We start from the raw sequence: 26,730 nt of genomic DNA on the forward strand, positions 1-26,730 counted from the left end.
CTTTAAAGTTTGTTTGGTGTCTGTAAGTGAAAGTATGAAGGAGCTGAAACTTTTGGCAGAACGTGTGTTTTGAAGCAGGAAAAAGGATGTTCTCATTGACTTCAATGTTAAAAAAAAGTGTCTAAAAGCTTAATATTTTAAAAAGTATAAATAGTACAAAAAAACTTGAAGAAGTCCCATCGTTAGCTGAATGAGACGAACATTTTAAAAGTTAAATGGTCTCAATAGCTCAAAGTATGCAGAAGTTACGCAGAGCCAAAAAACGTACGGAATAAAATTAAAATTAAAATTAAGAAGAACTAGACAATGCATTTCCTGAGGAAAATGCGAGTGGGAATGCTGAATAGCTGAGCCCGCACAAAAGCCATTCACCATAACCACTACACTATCTTTAGGACATACAAGCAGTGTTCCTTCAGTACTTATAAAGCCTAATATCACACAGCTCCTTTCTCTATCTGCAATATAGAGAGTGTCCTGACTTGCCTGGTCGCCCCTCCCCCCTCTTTCTCCACATGAGGTGGGGGAGGAGGACTGCACTGAGGTAAGGAAAGCTATTTAGGGAATCAAAATACCATTAGAAACGCTTTCATCCACACACAAAATCAGTTATCGAAGCCTTCAAACAAAACGTAATAAATCCACAACCGTACATGCGATCGATACAGCGACTTCACCGTTTGAAAGACACGGCCCTTGTGAACGCATCGATATGCAATTTATGTTGATAAACTAAAAAATGTGGCCATGTCAGCGATTTAGAAAAGAGCGTCTTTGTGTGTTTTGCAGAAACATTTTTTAGACTTTTTAACATGACTCTTGTCCTTTAGAAGCTCCTGGAACTAAAACTAAAATACGTATCACAAAACTGATCACATTGCCTGAAACCAGACAAGCATACCTACGTTTTGATATATAAATTGTGTATGACAAGTAGATCTTGTGGGCGTGAGAGCAATTTGTTCCCCCTTTTTTTAAAGATAATATTTTTTGTGGATGATCTGCACTCTAAAGGTCACATGACACACTCTAAACCTGCTCCATAGGATTACATTATAACCGATAAAATATCACTAAACGTAAATTGCGTTTTCACAAAAACCGTAAAAGATATCAATCTAAAAAGTCATGTTTGGATAGCTGAATATTTTGTGACCGCTTTAAAGTTTGTTTGGTGTCTGTAAGTGAAAGTATGAAGGAGCTGAAACTTTTGGCAGAACGTGTGTTTTGAAGCAGGAAAAAGGATGTTCTCATTGACTTCAATGTTAAAAAAAAGTGTCTAAAAGCTTAATATTTTAAAAAGTATAAATAGTACAAAAAAACTTGAAGAAGTCCCATCGTTAGCTGAATGAGATGAACATTTTAAAAGTTGAATGGTCGCAATAGCTGAAAGTATGCAGAAGTTACGCAGAGCCAAAAAACGTACGGAATAAAATTAAAATTAAAATTAAGAATAACTAGAAAATGCATTCCCTGAGGAAAATGCGAGTGGGAATGCTGAATTGCTGAGCCCGCACCAAAGCCATTCACCATAACCACTACACTATCTTTAGGACACACAGCTCCTTTCTCTATCTGCAAAGTAGAGAGTATGCTGACTTCCTGGTCGCCCCTCCCCCCTCAAGAGGTTTCCCCTCCCCCCAGGTCAGTGAGGAGGAATATTGCACTGAGGTAGAAAGCTATTTATGGAAAGAAATTTCATTACAAACGCCTTTTAATTCACAGACCAATACATTAATTACGCCTCCAAACAAAACGTAATAAATCCACAACCGTACATGCGATCGATACAGCGACTTCACCGTTTGAAAGACACGGCCCTTGTGAACGCATCGATATGAAATTTATGTTGATAAACTTAAAATTGTGGCCATGCCAGCGATTTAGAAAAGAGCGTCTTTGTGTGTTTTGCAGGAAAATTTTTTAAATTTTTAACATGGACGGTCAATGAGAGTGGTTTTGTCACTCTTGTCCTTTAGAAGCTCCTGGAACTAAAACTAAAATACGTATCACAAAACTGATCACATTGCCTGAAACCAGACAAGCATACCTACGTTTTGATATATAAATTGTGTATGACAAGTAGATCTTGTGGGCGTGAGAGCAATTTGTTCGCCCTTTTTTTAAAGATAATTTTTGTTTTCAAAGATCTCCACTCTAAAGGTCACATGACACACTCTAAACCTGCTCCATAGGATTACATTATAACCGATAAAAAAATCACTAAACGTAAATTGCGTTTTCACAAAAACCGTAAAAGATATCAATCTGAAAAGTCATGTTTGGATAGCTGAATATTTTGTGACCGCTTTAAAGTTTGTTTGGTGTCTGTAAGTGAAAGTATGAAGGAGCTGAAACTTTTGGCAGAACGTGTGTTTTGAAGCAGGAAAAAGGATGTTCTCATTGACTTCAATGTTAAAAAAAAGTGTCTAAAAGCTTAATATTTTAAAAAGTATAAATAGTACAAAAAAACTTGAAGAAGTCCCATCGTTAGCTGAATGAGACGAACATTTTAAAAGTTAAATGGTCTCAATAGCTCAAAGTATGCAGAAGTTACGCAGAGCCAAAAAACGTACGGAATAAAATTAAAATTAAAATTAAGAAGAATAATAAAAAACGAATATCAATACTGGGAATGCTTATTAAAGCATTCCCACTAATAAAAAACGAGTATCAATACTGGGAATGCTTATTAAAGCATTCCCACTAATAATAAAAAACGAATATCAATACTGGGAATGCTTATTAAAGCATTCCCACTAAATATCAATACTGGGAATGCTTATTAAAGCATTCCCACTAACTAGAAAATGCATTCCCTGAGGAAAATGCGAGTGGGAATGCTGAATTGCTGAGCCCGCGCCAAAGCCATTCACCATAACCACTACACTATCTTTAGGACACACAGCTCCTTTCTCTACCTGCAAAGTAGAGAGTATCCTGACTTCCTGGTCGCCCCTCCCCCTCAAGAGGTTTCCCCTCCCCCCAGGTCAGTGAGGAGGAATATTGCACTGAGGTAAGGAAAGCTATTTATGGAAAGAAATTCCATTACAAACGCCTTTTAATTCACAGACCAATACATGAATTACGCCTCCAAACAAAACGTAATAAATCCACAACCGTACATGCGATCGATACAGCGACTTCACCGTTTGAAAGACACGGCCCTTGTGAACGCATCGATATGAAATTTATGTTGATAAACTTAAAATTGTGGCCATGCCAGCGATTTAGAAAAGAGCGTCTTTGTGTGTTTTGCAGGAACAGTTTTAACATTTTTAACATGACGGTCAATGAGAGTGGTTTTGTCGCTCTTGTCCTTTAGAAGCTCCTGGAACTAAAACTAAAATACATATCACAAAACTGATCACATTGCCTGAAACCAGACAAGCATACCTACGTTTTGATATATAAATTGTGTATGACAAGTAGATCTTGTGGGCGTGAGAGCAATTTGTTCGCCCTTTTTTTAAAGATAATTTTTGTTTTCAAAGATCTCCACTGTAAAGGTCACATGACACACTCTAAATCCCTTCCATAGGGTTACATTATAACCGATTCCATTTTCTGAAAAAATCGCTAAACGTAAATTGCGTTTTCACAAAAACCGTAAAAGATATCAATCTAAAAAGTCATGTTTGGATAGCTGAATATTTTGTGACCGCTTTAAAGTTTGTTTGGTGTCTGTAAGTGAAAGTATGAAGGAGCTGAAACTTTTGGCAGAACGTGTGTTTTGAAGCAGGAAAAAGGATGTTCTCATTGACTTCAATGTTAAAAAAAAGTGTCTAAAAGCTTAATATTTTAAAAAGTATAAATAGTACAAAAAAACTTGAAGAAGTCCCATCGTTAGCTGAATGAGATGAACATTTTAAAAGTTGAATGGTCGCAATAGCTGAAAGTATGCAGAAGTTACGCAGAGCCAAAAAACGTACGGAATAAAATTAAAATTAAAATTAAGAATAATAAAAAACGAGTATCAATACTGGGAATGCTTATTAAAGCATTCCCACTAATAATAAAAAACGAATATCAATACTGGGAATGCTTATTAAAGCATTCCCACTAAATATCAATACTGGGAATGCTTATTAAAGCATTCCCACTAACTAGAAAATGCATTCCCTGAGGAAAATGCGAGTGGGAATGCTGAATTGCTGAGCCCGCGCCAAAGCCATTCACCATAACCACTACACTATCTTTAGGACACACAGCTCCTTTCTCTACCTGCAAAGTAGAGAGTATCCTGACTTCCTGGTCGCCCCTCCCCCTCAAGAGGTTTCCCCTCCCCCCAGGTCAGTGAGGAGGAATATTGCACTGAGGTAAGGAAAGCTATTTATGGAAAGAAATTCCATTACAAACGCCTTTTAATTCACAGACCAATACATGAATTACGCCTCCAAACAAAACGTAATAAATCCACAACCGTACATGCGATCGATACAGCGACTTCACCGTTTGAAAGACACGGCCCTTGTGAACGCATCAATATGAAATTTATGTTGATAAACTTAAAATTGTGGCCATGCCAGCGATTTAGAAAAGAGCGTCTTTGTGTGTTTTGCAGGAACATTTTTAAAATTTTTAACATGACGGTCAATGAGAGTGGTTTTGTCGCTCTTGTCCTTTAGAAGCTCCTGGAACTAAAACTAAAATACGTATCACAAAACTGATCACATTGCCTGAAACCAGACAAGCATACCTACGTTTTGATATATAAATTGTGTATGACAAGTAGATCTTGTGGGCGTGAGAGCAATTTGTTCGCCCTTTTTTTAAAGATAATTTTTGTTTTCAAAGATCTCCACTGTAAAGGTCACATGACACACTCTAAATCCCTTCCATAGGGTTACATTATAACCGATTCCATTTTCTGAAAAAAATCGCTAAACGTAAATTGCGTTTTCACAAAAACCGTAAAAGATATCAATCTGAAAAGTCATGTTTGGATAGCTGAATATTTTGTGACCGCTTTAAAGTTTGTTTGGTGTCTGTAAGTGAAAGTATGAAGGAGCTGAAACTTTTGGCAGAACGTGTGTTTTGAAGCAGGAAAAAGGATGTTCTCATTGACTTCAATGTTAAAAAAAGTGTCTAAAAGCTTAATATTTTAAAAAGTATAAATAGTACAAAAAAACTTGAAGAAGTCCCATCGTTAGCTGAATGAGACGAACATTTTAAAAGTTAAATGGTCTCAATAGCTGAAAGTATGCAGAAGTTACGCAGAGCCAAAAAACGTACGGAATAAAATTAAAAGTAAGAACTAGAAAATGCATTCCCTGAGGAAAATGCGAGTGGGAATGCTGAATAGCTGAGCCCCCACCAAAGCCATTCACCATAACCACTACACTATCTTTAGGACACACAGCTCCTTTCTCTATCTGCAAAGTAGAGAGTATGCTGACTTCCTGGTCGCCCCTCCCCCCTCAAGAGGTTTCCCCTCCCCCCAGGTCAGTGAGGAGGAATATTGCACTGAGGTAGAAAGCTATTTATGGAAAGAAATTCCATTACAAACGCCTTTTAATTCACAGACCAATACATTAATTACGCCTCCAAACAAAACGTAATAAATCCACAACCGTACATGCGATCGATACAGCGACTTCACCGTTTGAAAGACGCGGCCCTTGTGAACGCATCGATATGAAATTTATGTTGATAAACTTAAAATTGTGGCCATGCCAGCGATTTAGAAAAGAGCGTCTTTGTGTGTTTTGCAGGAAAATTTTTAAAATTTTTAACATGGACGGTCAATGAGAGTGGTTTTGTCACTCTTGTCCTTTAGAAGCTCCTGGAACTAAAACTAAAATACGTATCACAAAACTGATCACATTGCCTGAAACCAGACAAGCATACCTACGTTTTGATATATAAATTGTGTATGACAAGTAGATCTTGTGGGCGTGAGAGCAATTTGTTCGCCCTTTTTTTAAAGATAATTTTTGTTTTCAAAGATCTCCACTCTAAAGGTCACATGACACACTCTAAACCTGCTCCATAGGATTACATTATAACCGATAAAAAAATCACTAAACGTAAATTGCGTTTTCACAAAAACCGTATAAGATATCAATCTAAAAAGTCATGTTTGGATAGCTGAATATTTTGTGACCGCTTTAAAGTTTGTTTGGTGTCTGTAAGTGAAAGTATGAAGGAGCTGAAACTTTTGGCAGAACGTGTGTTTTGAAGCAGGAAAAAGGATGTTCTCATTGACTTCAATGTTAAAAAAAAGTGTCTAAAAGCTTAATATTTTAAAAAGTATAAATAGTACAAAAAAACTTGAAGAAGTCCCATCGTTAGCTGAACGAGATGAACATTTTAAAAGTTGAATGGTCTCAATAGCTCAAAGTATGCAGAAGTTACGCAGAGCCAAAAAACGTACGGAATAATAAAATTAAAATTAAAATTAAAATTAAAATTAAGAAGAAGAACTAGAAAATGCATTCCCTGAGGAAAATGCGAGTGGGAATGCTGAATAGCTGAATTGCTGAGCCCGCACAAAAGCCATTCACCATAACCACTACACTATCATTAGGACATACAAGCAGTGTTCCTTCAGTACTTATAAAGCCTAATATCACACAGCTCCTTTCTCTATCTGCAATATAGAGAGTGTCCTGACTTGACTGGTCGCCCCTCCCCCCTCAAGAGGCTTTCTCCACATGAGGTGGGGGAGGAGGACTGCACTGAGGTAAGGAAAGCTATTTAGGGAATCAAAATACCATTAGAAACGCTTTCATCCACACACAAAATCAGTTATCGAAGCCTTCAAACAAAACGTAATAAATCCACAACCGTACATGCGATCGATACAGCGACTTCACCGTTTGAAAGACACGGCCCTTGTGAACGCATCGATATAAAATTTATATTGATAAACTTAAAAATGTGGCCATGTCAGCGATTTAGAAAAGAGCGTCTTTGTGTGTTTTGCAGAAACATTTTTTAGACTTTTTAACATGTCTCTTGTCCTTTAGAAGCTCCTGGAACTAAAACTAAAATACGTATCACAAAACTGATCACATTGCCTGAAACCAGACAAGCATACCTACGTTTTGATATATAAATTGTGTATGACAAGTAGATCTTGTGGGCGTGAGAGCAATTTGTTCCCCCTTTTTTTAAAGATAATATTTTTTGTGGATGATCTGCACTCTAAAGGTCACATGACACACTCTAAACCTGCTCCATAGGATTACATTATAACCGATAAAATATCACTAAACGTAAATTGCGTTTTCACAAAAACCGTAAAAGATATCAATCTAAAAAGTCATGTTTGGATAGCTGAATATTTTGTGACCGCTTTAAAGTTTGTTTGGTGTCTGTAAGTGAAAGTATGAAGGAGCTGAAACTTTTGGCAGAACGTGTGTTTTGAAGCGGTAAAAAGCATGTTCTCATTGACTTCAATGTTAAAAAAAAGTGTCTAAAAGCTTAATATTTTAAAAAGTATAAATAGTACAAAAAAACTTGAAGAAGTCCCATCGTTAGCTGAACGAGACGAACATTTTAATAGTTGAATGGTCTCAATAGCTCAAAGTATGCAGAAGTTACGCAGAGCCAAAAAACGTACGGAATAATAAAATTAAAATTAAAATTAAGAATAATAAAAAACGAATATCAATACTGGGAATGCTTATTAAAGCATTCCCACTAATAATAAAAAACGAATATCAATACTGGGAATGCTTATTAAAGCATTCCCACTAACTAGAAAATGCATTCCCTGAGGAAAATGCGAGTGGGAATGCTGAATTGCTGAGCCCGCACCAAAGCCATTCACCATAACCACTACACTATCTTTAGGACACACAGCTCCTTTCTCTATCTGCAAAGTAGAGAGTATGCTGACTTCCTGGTCGCCCCTCCCCCCTCAAGATTTTTCCCCACCCCCCAGGTCAGTGAGGAGGAATATTGCACTGAGGTAGAAAGCTATTTATGGAAAGAAATTCCATTACAAACGCCTTTTAATTCACAGACCAATACATTAATTACGCCTCCAAACAAAACGTAATAAATCCACAACCGTACATGCGATCGATACAGCGACTTCACCGTTTGAAAGACACGGCCCTTGTGAACGCATCGATATGAAATTTATGTTGATAAACTTAAAATTGTGGCCATGCCAGCGATTTAGAAAAGAGCGTCTTTGTGTGTTTTGCAGGAAAATTTTTAAAATTTTTAACATGGACGGTCAATGAGAGTGGTTTTGTCACTCTTGTCCTTTAGAAGCTCCTGGAACTAAAACTAAAATACGTATCACAAAACTGATCACATTGCCTGAAACCAGACAAGCATACCTACGTTTTGATATATAAATTGTGTATGACAAGTAGATCTTGTGGGCGTGAGAGCAATTTGTTCGCCCTTTTTTTAAAGATAATTTCTGTTTTCAAAGATCTCCACTGTAAAGGTCACATGACACACTCTAAATCCCTTCCATAGGGTTACATTATAACCGATTCCATTTTCTGAAAAAAGCGCTAAACGTAAATTGCGTTTTCACAAAAACCGTAAAAGATATCAATCTGAAAAGTCATGTTTGGATAGCTGAATATTTTGTGACCGCTTTAAAGTTTGTTTGGTGTCTGTAAGTGAAAGTATGAAGGAGCTGAAACTTTTGGCAGAACGTGTGTTTTGAAGCAGGAAAAAGGATGTTCTCATTGACTTCAATGTTAAAAAAAAGTGTCTAAAAGCTTAATATTTTAAAAAGTATAAATAGTACAAAAAAACTTGAAGAAGTCCCATCGTTAGCTGAACGAGACGAACATTTTAAAAGTTGAATGGTCTCAATAGCTGAAAGTATGCAGAAGTTACGCAGAGCCAAAAAACGTACGGAATAATAAAATTAAAATTAAAACTAGAAAATGCATTCCCTGAGGAAAATGCGAGTGGGAATGCTGAATTGCTGAGCCCGCACCAAAGCCATTCACCATAACCACTACACTATCTTTAGGACACACAGCTCCTTTCTCTATCTGCAAAGTAGAGAGTATGCTGACTTCCTGGTCGCCCCTCCCCCCTCAAGAGGTTTCCCCTCCCCCCAGGTCAGTGAGGAGGAATATTGCACTGAGGTAGAAAGCTATTTATGGAAAGAAATTCCATTACAAACGCCTTTTAATTCACAGACCAATACATTAATTACGCCTCCAAACAAAACGTAATAAATCCACAACCGTACATGCGATCGATACAGCGACTTCACCGTTTGAAAGACACGGCCCTTGTGAACGCATCGATATGAAATTTATGTTGATAAACTTAAAATTGTGGCCATGCCAGCGATTTAGAAAAGAGCGTCTTTGTGTGTTTTGCAGGAAAATTTTTTAAATTTTTAACATGGACGGTCAATGAGAGTGGTTTTGTCACTCTTGTCCTTTAGAAGCTCCTGGAACTAAAACTAAAATACGTATCACAAAACTGATCACATTGCCTGAAACCAGACAAGCATACCTACGTTTTGATATATAAATTGTGTATGACAAGTAGATCTTGTGGGCGTGAGAGCAATTTGTTCGCCCTTTTTTTAAAGATAATTTTTGTTTTCAAAGATCTCCACTCTAAAGGTCACATGACACACTCTAAACCTGCTCCATAGGATTACATTATAACCGATAAAAAAATCACTAAACGTAAATTGCGTTTTCACAAAAACCGTAAAAGATATCAATCTGAAAAGTCATGTTTGGATAGCTGAATATTTTGTGACCGCTTTAAAGTTTGTTTGGTGTCTGTAAGTGAAAGTATGAAGGAGCTGAAACTTTTGGCAGAACGTGTGTTTTGAAGCAGGAAAAAGGATGTTCTCATTGACTTCAATGTTAAAAAAAAGTGTCTAAAAGCTTAATATTTTAAAAAGTATAAATAGTACAAAAAAACTTGAAGAAGTCCCATCGTTAGCTGAATGAGACGAACATTTTAAAAGTTAAATGGTCTCAATAGCTCAAAGTATGCAGAAGTTACGCAGAGCCAAAAAACGTACGGAATAAAATTAAAATTAAAATTAAGAAGAATAATAAAAAACGAATATCAATACTGGGAATGCTTATTAAAGCATTCCCACTAATTAAGAAGAAGAAGAATAATAAAAAACGAATATCAATACTGGGAATGCTTATTAAAGCATTCCCACTAATAATAAAAAACGAATATCAATACTGGGAATGCTTATTAAAGCATTCCCACTAATAATAAAAAACGAATATCAATACTGGGAATGCTTATTAAAGCATTCCCACTAATAAAAAGGGGAGCAAGGAGATGGGGCATAGGTTGTTAAGTTATGAATGATGTGTAGTTTACAAGCCAACAACTTCTAAAGCTTAGGTGAAGCATTTCACTTCCTATTTATTTTCCTTGCATGTGATTGTTTTTTTGTTTTTTTTTGCAAAGTCAATGTTCACCACATCTACCAAGCTCTGAGGCAAAGTCCCTTGCCTATTTCACCTTTCTTTGATAAGGAAACAGCCTATTTGCCTACAGTAAATCAACTCAAGGAAGACACACAACACATGGGCAGAGCATGAAAAGGTGTGTGCAATACGATTGCCAGTCATAGCATTATGCCACATAATGAGAAAATGCTGGCAAACCAATTTGGGTTGACGGGAGGATGCCCTAAAACAATCTGCTTAAATATTGAATTTAGGAATCTGCAGTGTTCCCATGATATTTAGTGTTGCAGGTTGACTCCTTCAAAACAATTCCAGAGCTCCTCCTCCACAAATCTGCCCAACTGGAATCCAATCCAAGTTCAGGGGGTTTATTTGCACATTTCTACCTATTCTTTTTGGCATTACAAACTCTTTTCCATATGAGAGCACCAAAAGCATAGCAATAAACTCTGTAGTTGGCCATTTTTTGTCTTCCAATGTTTAAGCCTCCCGTATAAGAAAATGATCTCTCGCTATGGTTATTGATGGATAAATTTGCTTGGGTCAGATTTTCTAAGGGTTTGGCAAATTCCAGTGAAGTCTATGGTGAAGGGGTTGCTTCTTGTTCGTAAAATCTTGTCACTTTAAAGGCCAATAGGAAAACTATTGTCATTAAAAAGGCATGGGAGACTAGGTAAGACCATAGACGACATGTACCAATGCAAAAAACTATTTTTTTTCTAATACTATACATACAGCAGGGATAGGCTCTTTTCATGCATCTTCAAGAGCAACATTGAAAATACACAATTTTCATCAACATGCATGGGGGGGGGGAGGGGACTCTCATGCAATTTTCATCAATTTTCATGGACAGTGTCAGCAAAGGTGGACATATTTGCCTGTGGAATACATTTTTTTTTATTTTACAGTTTAGTTTACATACAGCAGCAGTACCTCAATATGATTGCCTTCAGTTTGGAAAAATAGAACCGCTTTGTACGGCAGATAGAAATTGGCTTGCAATTTTCTGAGGCTGTCTATGTTTCCATTTATGCAAAACTGTTCTGTCACTGGCTAGTTTCTACAAGCTCTCATTGTGAAATAAGAGGCTGCAGATGATAAAGCAGTGTAAAATTGTACAGCAGCAGGACATTTTTAATGAGGGAGAATAGACTAGAGACAAGGAGCACAAGAAGGTGTTTTACTACAAGACTTAAAGCAGAACTAAATCCTCCTATTCTTTACAACCAAGGAAACTGCCATATTAGCCCCTGTTTGGTCTGCACTTGCCATAGCACTGCACATGTGATCAGTTATAATACCAGCCATTTGATGGCTTGACAGTGGGATTAGAACACAAGCAAAAGTGACAGTTGTCATTCATGGCATGCCATGAATGTACCTGTTTTGGGAAACCATTGAAATTGATGGGTTTAGTTCTGCTTTAACAGACCACAGATGACACAGAAATGCAATAATGGCCAGCAGTTGAAACATTTTAAGTATTACAACCTTGTTTATAATAAAACAAGAAAGAGAAAAAAATATATATTTTAAAAGTAATAAGAAAATAGGTATTAATAGAGAATAATAAAAATGAAATGAGAAAGAAATGATAGTCTATATAAAACAGGACAATAGGAAAAACATTGACAGCCAGTATATATCGATAAATGATTAATGGAAGCACGCTTTTTCCATCCCTCGCTGCGCAGGGGTCTGTGGTGATCAACTAGCTGACGGGGTTAAAACATGGTGTTGGTGGGGATCCGCTCAGGACCAGGGAGCTATTTAACATCAAAAGCAAAGAAAGAAAGGCGCACCAGCCTAGTGTGTTACCGTTGACAGGTTTAATCATATAAAATAATAGTAGAAACTACTTACAAGCGAACTGACATGGAAAGCTTATCAGCAACGTTATGATGAATACCCCTCAAACCACACTCCAATTCAGGGGGGGGAGGGGATGTAGAGGTTTGTCACTGCCGACTTACGCGTTTCGAGGCATCAAGGGCCTCTTCATCAGAGCTCAGCAAAAACTTATATCATCGCTTATTTATTGTTGCTCATGTTTACCATGTAGCTTATTTATTTATTCATCAGCCCTTTATGTATTTATTTATTATTATGTTTGTATGTATGTCATTAATCATGTTCCCTAACTAATCATGTGTTATTAAATTAATGATGATTATGAATTGCTCTTTTGTGATTACATTTCTGTATCATAAATGTAACATGATTACTGGTTCATTTATACCGTATCATGCCAATCCATAGGGAACTCTGACATTCAAGGTCCCCACTCCACTTTCCTTTTGTTTTTACATAACATATTTAGGGTGGAGGTATTCTGGTGTGTTTTAGGCTGTTATGGGTCTCACCCTCTTTCCTTTTCCTTGATTAAAGTTCCCCTTACTTCTATTTTCCATTCTGCTACAGTCGGTGGGGATGGTGATAACTAATTTAGTGCTATGAGTTTACAAGCCTGGAATAAACTTCTATTTATTGAAACATTATATTCCCCGGAATTCTTTATTCATCCAGTATACCTAGAAAGCATCCCCCAGGCTCAATAGACATCCTGCTCTCAAATACATTATTAATCGTAGATACCACCCCAGACCAATAGCGATGGGGTTTAGGGAATCTCCATAGCAAGTGTATTAAATTGGCTGCTCTCCCTTTACATCTAGGACATTGGTCTGTATCTCTGCATTTCCATTTGAATAATTTCTCTGGTGTATGGTGTGCCCTGTGTAAGATGAATAATTGTGTTACATTTTGTGTTGGAGATAAAGAAACCTGAGGTATTGCCAGTGCCCACTGTTCATCTGAAATTGGCCCTATGTGCAAGACCAGGCTAGTCTTGCTGGTATATCCACAGTACCTTTAAATTGATCAAATAATATATCATATAATTGTGATATCAAACCCTTTTTTCCCCCTAGCTTATCCAACAAGGCTATTACCACTGACTTATTAAACTTCAATTCATGCGACCGACCCTGTACTTTTAATGCATGCCTAAGATGTAGGAATTGAAAAAATCTTTGATTTTGAATATTATATTCTTTACTTAATTCACTAAAGGTTTTCATCACATCTTGCTGAAATAGCTGTTCTCATAGGTGTACCCATAGGGTGTGCTAGGTGTGCTAATCACCCTGTGCTGTGCAGATTCCTCCTGCTGCCTGGCTGCAGAGAAAGGAATGGGGGAATCTCTGACCTCACTCCCTTTCTCAGAAGTGAGTTATCAGGGGTCTGTTTAGGCCCCTGATATTTCACCAAAGCCCCCCTCCTCCCCCCAATGGGGCTTCTAAACAATTGTAAAAAAAAAAAAAATAGTACTACTGGCACCAATCTCTGCCCTACTGACATGATCCACTGCTCTACTGACACTGTCTATTGCCTTACTGCTATATATACATATATATATATATATATATATATATATATATATATATATATATATATATATATATATATATATATATATATATATATATATATATATACATATACATATATATATATATATATATATATATATATATATATATATATATATACACACACACATGTGTGTTTAAGCTTTGGGGTGCACACCCTAATGCAATAGGCTGTGCACGCTTATGGCTGTTCTATATACCTTAGCCCCTTCTGCCTCCAGATCTCAAACCCTTCCAATTTCATCAATTCCTCATAGTTGCAATTATTCCAGATTGGAGTATATGATGTATATTAATTTCAGTAATTTTCCTAATTTCCTGCCATACCTTGTCAAACAATTTACCTGTAAGGACTCCTTTGTCGCACAATTGATTTCTCTCGACTCAAAGAAATCAATGGATATACTTCATAAACTGATAGTAGCAGACTCTGTACAGGGTCAGAGTCCAATACTATTGTCCATCCACTAAAGTGTTGTAATTGTGAGGCTAAACAATATTTTTTGGGATGGGGGATCGCCAGACCTCCCTCTTCTTTGGTTAGCATTAATGTTGTTAATTTTATACGTGGTTGTTTTTTCCTCCAGATCAAGTCTCTAAAAAGAGATTCTTTTTTTCTAAACCAAAATGCTGTAATCCATATGGGTGAGTTAATAAACATGTAAAGTAATTGCGGGACTCAAATCATTTTGATAACATTTCTTTTTTTTTTTTTAAAGGGGAGCCTTGCAGCAAAAAAATAATAATTTATATATATATATATAATATATATATATATATATATATATATATATATATATATATATATATATATATATATATATATATATATATATATATATATATTGTGACGCTATGCGAGGTGCGATACATGATCATAGGTACATTTCACCTCGCATACGTTCTATCATGAGAGACTGAACCGGAATCCATTCCGGGTTTTACAGTCTCTGGGCCTGGCTAGGATTCCGGTCCGGATGTTTGGGTCCACTGGAGTCCACAATCAGCTGGACTTTAAATGTCCAGGAAGAGAGCACAACAGGGCTCTGGCTTGAAACTCAGGAAGGGACCTGAGTGAGGGGAGCACTGAGTGCTGGACTAAAAGGTTTGCTTTACTACATGTTTTGTGGGTGTCAGGGACTAGCCCCACACTGTATAGAGAGGAGGTCCTGTTTGTTTAGTTTAGCGCCGGACGGCAAGGATTTAATTTATTGTTTTGTTTATTTTAATCTGCAAACCGTGTATAAATAAAATCTGGCATCCGCCAGACTTAAAAGAAAGTGCCTGCTTACAGACTGTGATTTCAGAAAAGGTGATCCCCACGAGCTAATCCCTCACACGTGGTGGAGAATGCGGGCACTTTTCTGAAAATGGAAGAAATGTTAAAGGCCCTGCTACAGGCCAATGCAGCCCAGCGGGAAACCAACCGCCAAGTCGCAGAGGCCGCTGCAGCACAACGAGAGGCCGCTGCAGCACAACAGGCTGCCCAGCAGGAGATAAACCGCCAAGTCGCAGAGGCCGCTGCAGCACAACACCGCCAAGTCGCAGAGGCCGTTGCAGCACAACACCGCCAAGTCGCAGAGGCCGTTGCAGCACAACACGCTGCCCAGCAGGAGATGAACCGACAGTTCGCCGAAGCTCTGGTGGAACTGAAAAAGGGGTCCGCACCTCCGGTGTTAGCGGAACCAAAGATTGTACGTGCTTCCTACCACCTGCAAAAGATGACACCGGCGGATGATGTTGAGGCGTACATGGCGACTTTCGAGAGAGTCGCTGACCGCGAAGGATGGCCAAAAGAGCAGTGGGCGGGACTATTGGCCCCATTCCTAACAGGAGAACCCCAAAAGGCCTATTTTGACCTAGAACCAGATAAGGCCCAGGACTATGAGACTCTAAAGACAGAAATACTCGCACGCTTGGGTGTCACCATGGCAGTCCGGGCCCAGCGCGTGCATCAGTGGTCCTATTCCAGCAACAAGCCACCCCGGTCACAAATGTTTGACCTGGTCCACCTCACCAGGAAGTGGTTGCAGCCAGAGACTCTGACCAGCCCTCAGATTGTGGAGCGTGTGGTAATGGACCGGTACCTGCGTGCGCTCCCTGCTACCCTGAGAAAGTGGGTCGGACAGGGGGACCCCAACACTGCAGCCCAAATGGTGGACCTAGTGGAGAGGTACAGTGCTACCGAGGACTTAATAAACCCACCCACGCCCCACTTCGGAGTGTCTCGGGGTGCAAGATCTCCCAACGGTTCGGGTAAGACTGTTCCGGGGTTCAAGAGTTTGGGGAGAGTGGATAAGACTGTTGTTACAGCAGATGAGACTGTAGGTCCTAGACCTGGAGACTGGCCAAAGAAGCCAGGAAGGTTTTTGGGACCGGTAAGAGGACTGGGGGTAGGGCAAATACGGTGTTTTCGTTGCCATGCATTAGGTCATATTGCTGCAGACTGCCCTCTAAATGATGAACCTATGCAATGTGATTATGTTGATAGGGTAAGACGCCTTTCTCTGTTTGCACAGGTCGCATGTGTTGCGACAGGTCAGCGTCGCCTGGAAAAACAAATGTGCGTTATTTCAGTAGATGGCAAGCCTCTTACAGCCCTGCTAGACTCTGGTAGTGTGGTGACCTTAGTCAGGAGTGTGTGTGTAGACCCCGCAAAACTACACCCCAGTTGTATTGGGGTAATATGCATCCATGGGGACACTCGGGACTACCAGACAGCGGTGGTTGAGGTTGATACCCCCTGGGGCTGTGTAACACATTCAGTGGGGGTGGTACCTTCACTGCTCCATGAAGCCTTAGTGGGGAGGGACTTTCCTCATTTTTGGAAGTTATGGGAGAGTGAAGGGAGGCCCGTAGATAGCGATCCCCCTACTGGGGAAACTCGAGAACTCTCACCAGACCCGTTTTGCCAAAGGGAAGGGCATGCTGTTGGTGGGATCGAGGAGGCCGGAGATCCTCCACCATTCCCTGCCATGGTTGGGGAACCGGAGGACTTAGAAGCTAGCACCCAGCCTGAGGGTAACGAACAGGAAACCTCGCCTGACCCTGACATGGAGAGTAGCCAAAATGTGGTACCCGACTTGGAGGTCAGGAGGGAGGATTTCTGTACCGAGCAGCTGCGAGAGCCCACCCTCATGAATGCCAGGGAAAATGTTAAGGTGTTGGATGGGGAACCGGTGGATCCTAATTGGGTGGTGTCCTTTCCCTACATGGCAATTAAAAACAATTTGTTATATCGAGTGATAAAACATGGAGAGGAAGAGGTAGAACAGCTACTGGTTCCCAAACCCTTTCGCAGGATGGTGCTAGACCTGGCTCATGGTCACGTAATGGGGGGACATCTCGGGGTCGAAAAAACCAGGGAGAGAATCACCCAAAGATTCTTCTGGCCCGGTTTGCATGCAGAGGTCAAGGAGTACTGCGAATCGTGCCCCGAGTGCCAAATGTCAGCACCATCGCCCCATTTTCGCAGCCCCCTTGTTCCTCTACCAATAATTGAGGTCCCCTTTGAAAGGATTGGCATGGACCTGGTGGGGCCGGTCGTGAAATCTGCCCGAGGTCACCAGCATATTCTGGTGATCCTGGACTATGCGACTCGCTATCCTGAGGCCATACCATTGCGTAACACCTCCGCCAAGGTTATTGCCAAGGAATTAGTCCAGGTGTTTAGTCGAGTGGGGATCCCAAAAGAGATCTTGACCGATCAAGGCACCCCTTTTATGTCAAGGGTTACCAAGGAATTGTGTAGATTGTACAAAATCTCCCATCTCCGTACTTCTGTCTACCACCCCCAGACAGATGGTCTGGTCGAAAGGTTTAATAAAACATTGAAGAGTATGTTGAAAAAGGTGGTCGACAAGGATGGGAGAGACTGGGATTTTTTGCTACCATATCTCATGTTTGCCTCCACAGGCTATTCCCCCTTTGAGCTCTTGTATGGTAGGCATCCCAGGGGCCTGCTAGATATTGCTAAAGAAACGTGGGAAGGAGAGGTCAGCCCATATAGGAGCATCATAGAGCATGTCTCCTTGATGCAGGACCGAATCGCAGCCGTTCTGCCCCTAGTACGGGAACATATGGAGCGAGCCCAGGAGGCCCAAAGGAGGGTCTATAACCGGGGTGCCAAGGTCCGTACTTTCAACCCGGGGGACAGAGTGTTGGTACTGGTTCCTACGGTAGAAAGTAAGTTTTTAGCCAAGTGGCAGGGTCCCTTTGAGGTTGTCCAAAGGGTGGGGGAGGTAAACTACAAAGTCTACCAGCCAGGGAAAAGGAAACCACACCAAATTTACCATGTAAATCTCTTAAAGCCCTGGAAGGACCGAGAGACTTTACTGGCCACGTCCCTGCCTCCAACAGACCGGATACCCGTGATACCTGACGTTCCCATCACGGATTCCCTGTCCGTAGCACAGCAAAGTGACGTTAGGGCATTCGTGCAGAAAAATAGAGACTTTTTCTCCCCTTTACCCGGACTGACCAACACGATCCAACATGACATAGTGACGGAACCAGGGGTTCGGGTAAATGTAAAACCATATAGAATTCCAGAGGCCCGGCGAGAGGCAGTTGCGGAAGAAATAAAAAATATGTTAGAGTTGGATGTGATCGAGGAGTCTCACAGTGAGTGGTCAAGTCCCATAGTGCTGGTCCCAAAACCTGATGGCAGTATTAGGTTTTGTAATGATTTTAGAAAACTTAACAGTGTGTCCAAATTTGACGCCTACCCGATGCCCCGGGTCGACGAACTTGTGGACAGGTTGGGACAGGCTCGCTACATAACGACCCTAGACCTAACGAAAGGTTATTGGCAGATACCGCTTACTGAATCGGCCAAGGAGAAGACTGCCTTTTCCACTCCTGAGGGCTCGTTTCAGTATAAGCGGATGCCGTTTGGTCTGCACGGAGCCCCTGCATCATTCCAGCGAATGATGGACAAAATTTTGAGACCACATCGCTCGTATGCAGCGGCGTACTTGGACGATGTGGTCATCCACAGCCCAGATTGGGAATCGCACCTGCTCCGTGTACAAGCGGTCGTAGATTCCCTTAGGGAAGCACGGCTCACGGCCAATCCAAAGAAATGTGCCATAGGCCTGGAGGAGGCCAAATACCTTGGGTACGTTATTGGCCGGGGGATGGTCAAGCCGCAGACCAATAAGATTGAGGCAATTCAAAAATGGCCCCAACCAGTCAATAAAAAACAAGTGAGGGCCTTCCTGGGCATTACGGGGTATTACAGGCGTTTTATACCCAATTTTGCCACCATTGCCGCCCCCTTGACCGATCTAACGAAGGGTAAGGGGTCGGTCATGGTCAAATGGAACCCCGAAGCCGAGGGGGCATTTCAGAAGTTAAAACAGGCTCTTTGTATGGTACCCGTACTAGTAACCCCGGATTTTAGCCAGGAGTTTGTTATACAGACGGATGCCTCTGAGGTGGGACTAGGGGCCGTACTGTCACAGATCAGGGATGGTGAGGAGCACCCAGTGGTATACCTGAGCAGGAAGCTGAACAAGCACGAGAAAAATTATGCCATCGTAGAAAAGGAGTGTCTCGCCATTAAGTGGGCCTTAGACTCCCTGAGGTATTACCTACTGGGGAGGTCATTTAAGCTGGTCACAGACCATGCTCCCCTGAAGTGGATGTGTGATAACAGGGAGAAAAATGCTCGTGTGACAAGGTGGTTCCTGGCTCTACAGCCTTTTAAATTTGCGGTGGAGCACAGGCCAGGGAAGCTCCAAAATAATGCAGATGCCCTCTCCCGTGTGCACTGTATGGTTGGGTCAAGTGCTCAGCCGCAGGGGCTTGAGCAGAGGGGGAGGATATGTGACGCTATGCGAGGTGCGATACATGATCATAGGTACATTTCACCTCGCATACGTTCTATCATGAGAGACTGAACCGGAATCCATTCCGGGTTTTACAGTCTCTGGGCCTGGCTAGGATTCCGGTCCGGATGTTTGGGTCCACTGGAGTCCACAATCAGCTGGACTTTAAATGTCCAGGAAGAGAGCACAACAGGGCTCTGGCTTGAAACTCAGGAAGGGACCTGAGTGAGGGGAGCGCTGAGTGCTGGACTAAAAGGTTTGCTTTACTACATGTTTTGTGGGTGTCAGGGACTAGCCCCACACTGTATAGAGAGGAGGTCCTGTTTGTTTAGTTTAGCGCCGGACGGCAAGGATTTAATTTATTGTTTTGTTTATTTTAATCTGCAAACCGTGTATAAATAAAATCTGGCATCCGCCAGACTTAAAAGAAAGTGCCTGCTTACAGACTGTGATTTCAGAAAAGGTGATCCCCACGAGCTAATCCCTCACAATATATATATATATATATATAATTACTATGGACGAGAAAGCAAAAACTCACTGCTCTACCGCAAAATAATATGAAAGACAAAAAAAACTCCAATAATAACAAAAAAGACAGCAAAGGGGGTTAATTGCCTAAAGAGCTAGCAATTAGAATTAAAGTAATACCCTAAGTAATCCTAATGTTTCCCTAAGATGTATGTTAGCTTTCCCTATCCTTTCCCTACAACATTTCCAATACATAGTCACGGCCACTGCTTTATAATGAGGGGTTGGCCTAGCCAAAAGCCCCTTTATTGGCACTTCTAAGCCTACTGACCATTGTTAAAAAGTTTATGCAGCGCATTATGGTTAAAAAAGTCTCCCGCACAAGCTGCATGTAAATTCATTGGGATAGCAAATCACAAACGTGAAAGATTCACCTTGAACCCATGGCAGTGCCGAACCCAAACCTCATCCCTACTAGCCATACATTTCAAATTAATTCTTCATATGGGATTTTGTGTGTCTTAAACTTCTTTTAATGGCAGTGAGATAAAATATCCTTAAAAAATGCAAAAGCAAAGACATAAAAGAATATGGTTTAGTTTGTTCAATTAGGGCCGGTACAATGTGGTTGCAGTTATAGAGACTTATTGATTTTTATGGAAAGAATATTCTTTCCTTGCCATTGTTGTACTGACTTCTTGTAATATATATTACCGATATTAATGTCATATTTCTTCCCATGCTTTATTTAAATAAACAAAACCAGAAGTTTTTGCCAATTTCTCATTTTTTGTACTGGATATCCTGAATGAGGATGAATAAAAAACGAGCAGTTTTGGACTGTTATAAAAAAATATGTAAAACATAATGGAGATTCCTACATGAGATGTAATGGGAAACATATATAGGTTCTGTTATACTCCAATACGACAAAATATTCAACAGGAAAAGGACTGAAATATTAACTTGTGGCTTAGAAATATAATTTGATGAATTTGTATATCAAGAAACCAACCTGAGCTAGCATTTAGAATAACACTGAACATATTGCCTTTAATTGAATTCCAGAAGAATTTTTTAAAATGTAAACAGGAGAATGAGAAAGGAACAAAATTGGGTCATTATTTGTATTGGCTTTTAACTACTAAGTCTTTCACTTTAGGTCAAGTGTTGGCTTAACTAACTAACTAAAAAAAAAAAAAACTTAGCAGAATTAAAATGAAGTTCATCTGTGCTACCTCCAAAATTTTAAAGACAAATATACTGTAGATCCTGTATAGATTTGACAAAATCAAATTAGACCATGTTAGGTCACCTTTGAGTTATATCTATGGTTCTGGGTGAAAGTAGGGAAAGCTTGGTGGCTAAGGCCCAGATTCACATAGAATCGCGGCGGCGTAACGTATCGTAACATATCATACGTTACACCGCCGCAAGTTTTCATCGCAAGTGCCTGATTCACAAAGCACTTGCGAGAAAACTTCCGCCGGCGGCCTTCGGCGTAAGCCCGCGTAATTCAAAGGGCATGTGCCATTTAAATTAGGCGCACTCCCGCGCCGGACCTACTGCGCATGCTCCCTTTTGAATTTCCCGCCGTGTTTTGTGCAAAGTGACGTAATTTTTTCGAACGCCGACGTGCGTAGCGTACTTCCGTATTCCCGGACGTCTTACAGTATGCAAGAAGGAAAAAAAAAATAATTTTGACGCGGGAACGACGGCCATACTTTATACAGCACATACGTGTGCTGTCTAAAGTTAGGGCACCTAAAACGACGACTAACTTTGCGACGGGAAACTAGACTAGCAGCGACGTAGCGAACGCGAAAAACTGCCGTGGATCGCCGTAACTACTAATTTGCATACCCGACGCTGGTTTACGATGCAAACTCCCCCCAGCGGCGGCCGCGGTATTGCATCCTAAGATCCGACAGTGTAAAACAATTACACCTGTCAGATCTAAGGGCTATCTATGCGTAACTGATTCTATGATCTGAGATACTCCGTCGTATCTCGGCTGTGAATCTGGCCCTAAGTCCCTAATATCCTTCCTAGAGTTGCTGTATTAGATGTGTCCTCCTTTTAGAGCCTTTTTAAAGTTGGCATAGGTTTCTCCCATTGACCTACAGTTATTTAACAGATACAGTACCTTGAAAAAGTATTCATACCCCTATTTTACTGGGATTTTATGTAATAGACCAACACAAAGTGGCACATAATTGTGAAGTGGAAGGAAAATGATCAATGGTTTTCAAAACTTTTTACAAATAAATATGTGAAAAATGTGGCGAGCATTTGTATTCAGCCCACCGGAGTCAATACTTTGTAGAACCACCTTTCACTGCAATTACAGCTGTAAGTCTTTTTGGGGATGTCTCTACCAGCTTTGCACATCTAGAGAGTGACATTTTTGCCCATGTTTCTTTTCAAAATAGCTCAAGCGCTGTCAGATTGGATGGAGAGCGTCTGTGAACAGCAATTTTCAAGTCTTGCCGTAGATTCTCAATTGGATTTAGGTCTGGACTTTGACTGGGCCATTCTAAGGCCCCATACACACGAGAGGATTTATCCGCGGATACGGTCCAGCGGACCGTATCCGCGGATAAATCCTCTCGAGGATTTCAGCAGATTTCTATGCTGTACACATCATCGCATTGAAATCCGCGCCGATTATGACGCGGCGACGGGCGCGACGCTGTCATATAAGGAATTCAACGCATGCGTCAAATCATTACGACGCGTGCGGGGAATCCCTTTGGACGGATGGATCCGGTGAGTCTGTACAGACGAGCGGATCCATCCGTGGGATCCGATTCCAGCAGATAGATATTCTGTGCATGTCGACAAATATTTATTTGCTGGAATTCGGAAATATCCGCGGATAAATATCCGCCGGAGTGTACACACCATAGAATCTATCCGCTGAAACCCATTCGATGGGATTTATCTGCGGATAGATTCTATCGTGTGTATGGGGCCTATCACATGAATATGCTTTGATTTACACCATTCCATTGTAGCTCTGGCTGTACGTTTAGGGTTGTTGTCCTGCTGGAAGGTGAACCTATGCCCTAGTCTCAAATCTTTTGAAGGCTCTAGCCTCTAACAGTTTTTTTCTAAGATTGCCCTGTATTTGATCCCTCTTCTCATCAACTCTGACCAGCTTCCCTGTCCCTGCTGAAGAAAAGCATACCCACAACATGATGCTGCCACCACCAAAATGGGGATAGTGTGTTCAGGGTGATGTTCAGTGTTTTCTGCCACACATAGCTTTTTTCATTTAGGCCACAAAGTAAAACTTTGGTCTTATTTGACCAGAGCACCTTCTTCCACATGTTTGCTGTGTCCCCCACCTAGCTTCCTTGCAAACTGCAAACTGGACTTTTTATGGCTTTCTTTCAACAATGGCTTTCTTCTTGCCACTCTTCCATAAAGGCCAGATTTGTGGAGTGAATGACTAATAGTTGTCCTGTGGACAGATTCTCCCACCTGAGCTGTGGATCTCTGCAGCTCCTCCAGAGTTACCATGGGCCTCTTGGCTGCTTCTCTGATGAATGCTCTCCTTGCCCGGCCTGTCAGTTTAGGTGGACTGCCATGTCTTGGTAGGTTTGCAGTTGTGCTATACTCTTTCCATTTTCGGATTATGGATTGAACAGTGCTCCGTCAGATGTTCAAAGCTTGGGAGATTTTTTTTATAACCTAACCCTGCTTTATACTTCTCCACAACTTTATTCCTGACCTTTCTGTTGTGTTCCTTGGCCTTTATGATGCTGTTTGTTCATTAAGGTTCTCTAACAAACCTCTGAGGGATTCACAGAACAGCTGTATTTATACTGAGATTAAATTGCACACAGGTGGACTATATTTACTAATTAGGTTACTTCTGAAGGCAATTGGTTCAACTAGATTTTATTTAGATGTATCAGGGTAAAGGGGGCTGAATACAAATGCACACTTTTCAGATATTCATTTGTAAAATCATTTATCATTTTCCTTCCACCTCACAATTTTGTGCCACTTTGTGTTGGTCTATCACATAAAATCCCAATAAAATATATTTACGTTTTTGGTTGTAACATGATAAAATGTGGGAGGTTTTAAGGTGCATAAATGCTTTTTCAAGGCACTGTATGTAGCCCAAAAATCCTTAAAGTGGTTCTAAAGGCTTGAGTTCTTTTCCCTTCCCCTCAAACCCCCCTAATACTTACCTGAACTCCATTGTGATGCAGCAATGTGTTTGAAAAGCTTTTGGCTCTCCAGGGACTCTCCCTCCTCATTGGCCAATAGCTCCCACTGATGTAAATTACAGCCAGGGATCCAATGAGGAGAGAGAGGGGGCAGAACGGAACTTGTGGCTCTGTGTGTGAATGGACACGCAGAGCAGCGACTTGGAAATGTGCCTGCTCTGGTTCCCCATAGCAAGATGTTTGTCCTCGGGGCACTCAGCAGAAGGGAGGGGCCTGGAGCGCTGCTGGAGAGACCCAAGAAGAGAAGGATCCAGGCTGCTCTGTGCAAAACCACTACACAGAGCAGGTAAGTATAACGTGCCAGATTCAGAAAGGACATACGACGGCGTATCTCCAGATACGATGTCGTATGTCCGAATGAGCGCCGTCGTATCTTGCGCTTGAAATCGGCCAAGATACGACTGGCGTAAGTCTCCTACGCTTTGTATCTTGGGTGCATATTTACGCTGGCCGCTAGGGGCGCTTCCGTATACTTCCGAGTTGAATATGCAAATGAGGTAGATATGCCGATTCAGAAACGTACTTGCGCCCGTCGGATTTAGCTACGCAGTTTACGTAAAGGCGTCGGTCCGGCGTAACTTTACCCCTCATAAAGCAGGGGTAAGTCATGTTAAGGTATGGACATCGGAAACATCGGAACAGCGCCGTATTTTACGTTGTTTGCATAAGTCGTACGTGAATGGGGATGGGTGTAGGTTACGTTCTAAGCATTGAGCCGGCGTAACTTAGGGAGAAAATTTGACGTGATACTGAGCATGCGCGCATGCGCCGTTGGTTAAGCGTGTCATTTACGTGGGGTCACGATTAATTTCCATGCAACACGCAGCCTACTTTGAATTACGCGGGCTTACGCCGGCCCATTTACGATACGCCACCGTAACTTAGGGCGCAAGTTCTTTGTGAATACGGTACTCGCCTCTCTAAGTTACGGCGGCGTATCATATAAGAGATGCGCTATGCCCGCCTAAACTTAAGCCATTCTTTCTGAATCTGGCCCAACATCTTTGTTATTTTAAGATAAAAACAACAACAATTGTAGAAAAAAAAACGTTATTAGTTACTAAAATATCATGGCTTCTGGTGCTGTGAATTCCAGCCAGCGAGCGAGCCAGAGAGAGAGGGGATGGGATCAAACCACCACTCTGTGTGTGAATGGACATGCAGAGCCATGACTCTGGAGTGAGCCTGCTTGGGTGCCCCTTATTGCAAGCTGGGGGCAATGGGCAGAAGGGAGGGGCCAGGAACTCCGGTGAGGGACTTAAGAAGAGAAGAAATGGGCCCCTCTGTGCAAAACCACTGCATAGGGCAGGTAATAATAACGTTTGTTATTTAAGAAAAAAATAACCTTTAATATCACTTTAAGCTGGCCAAACACTGATTTTTTTATTTTATTTTTTCATTTAGCTTTCATGATGAAAGAAAAAAAATCTAGCAGAATCCTTTAACCATGCTAAACAGTTCTTGGCTTACAATTTCCCTCCCTGCGCCTTTGATTTTTCAATTGAAGGGTGTTAGGGAGAAGGGTACCACCAGGACCATCCGAAAAGCAAATTATGTCTGGTTCCTGATGAACCGCCCAAAATACCCTCAGCTTTAGCCTGAGTAGGCTTGTATGACTGTGTGGAGATAACCACAATTAGGAGTTTTGATTTACTAAAATGTAGGCAAAATGAAGAATACTGTATGATCAGTGAATTGCATTGGAGTCTTTGGGGAAGGTCTTGATAAGATCGATTTTGGTGGCTTTTAAAGTGGTAGTAAAGTCTCTTTAAAAAAGTGCCCCCTGCAGGTTAGTCCCATAATGTGCTAGCATGCATTTTAAAAATCATCTGTATTGTTGATGCCTGGCTGCATAAAGTGTTTGATATTTCTGGGATTGTTGAATACCTGCTTACCTGCTGTGGTTTCTCCTGCCAGGTACATCTAATAGTGAAAAAATACAGCGTGCAATGGGGGGGGGGGGGGCACAGGTATCCACCCCACAAGGAAGTGCTGGATACTTGCAGTGACTGTTTAACTAAAATAAAAAAGAACAAAGTATGTCATACTAACCTGCTCTATAAAAAGTGACCACCAGTAGGGGAACACATCAATAACATAATTAAAGGATTCAAATATCAATAGCGTGTCCAATCACGTCCATAAAGATCCTCAATTTTTGAAATTCTACCTGATAGAGCCCCTCCAATCTTATCAATTTGATCTAACTTGAGACAACTGGTCTCGTGCAGTGAGACATACAGTATTGGATTTATACATTGAATACATTGGTACCCCATGGATTGAATGTGGAACTAGATATTAATTGTTTTATAGATAATAATTAATAGGATTTGATATTAGAGCTGTTTTTTTGTTTTGT

This window comes from Rana temporaria, chromosome 4 (assembly GCF_905171775.1).
Source record: "Rana temporaria chromosome 4, aRanTem1.1, whole genome shotgun sequence".
Lineage (NCBI taxonomy): Eukaryota > Metazoa > Chordata > Amphibia > Anura > Ranidae > Rana > Rana temporaria.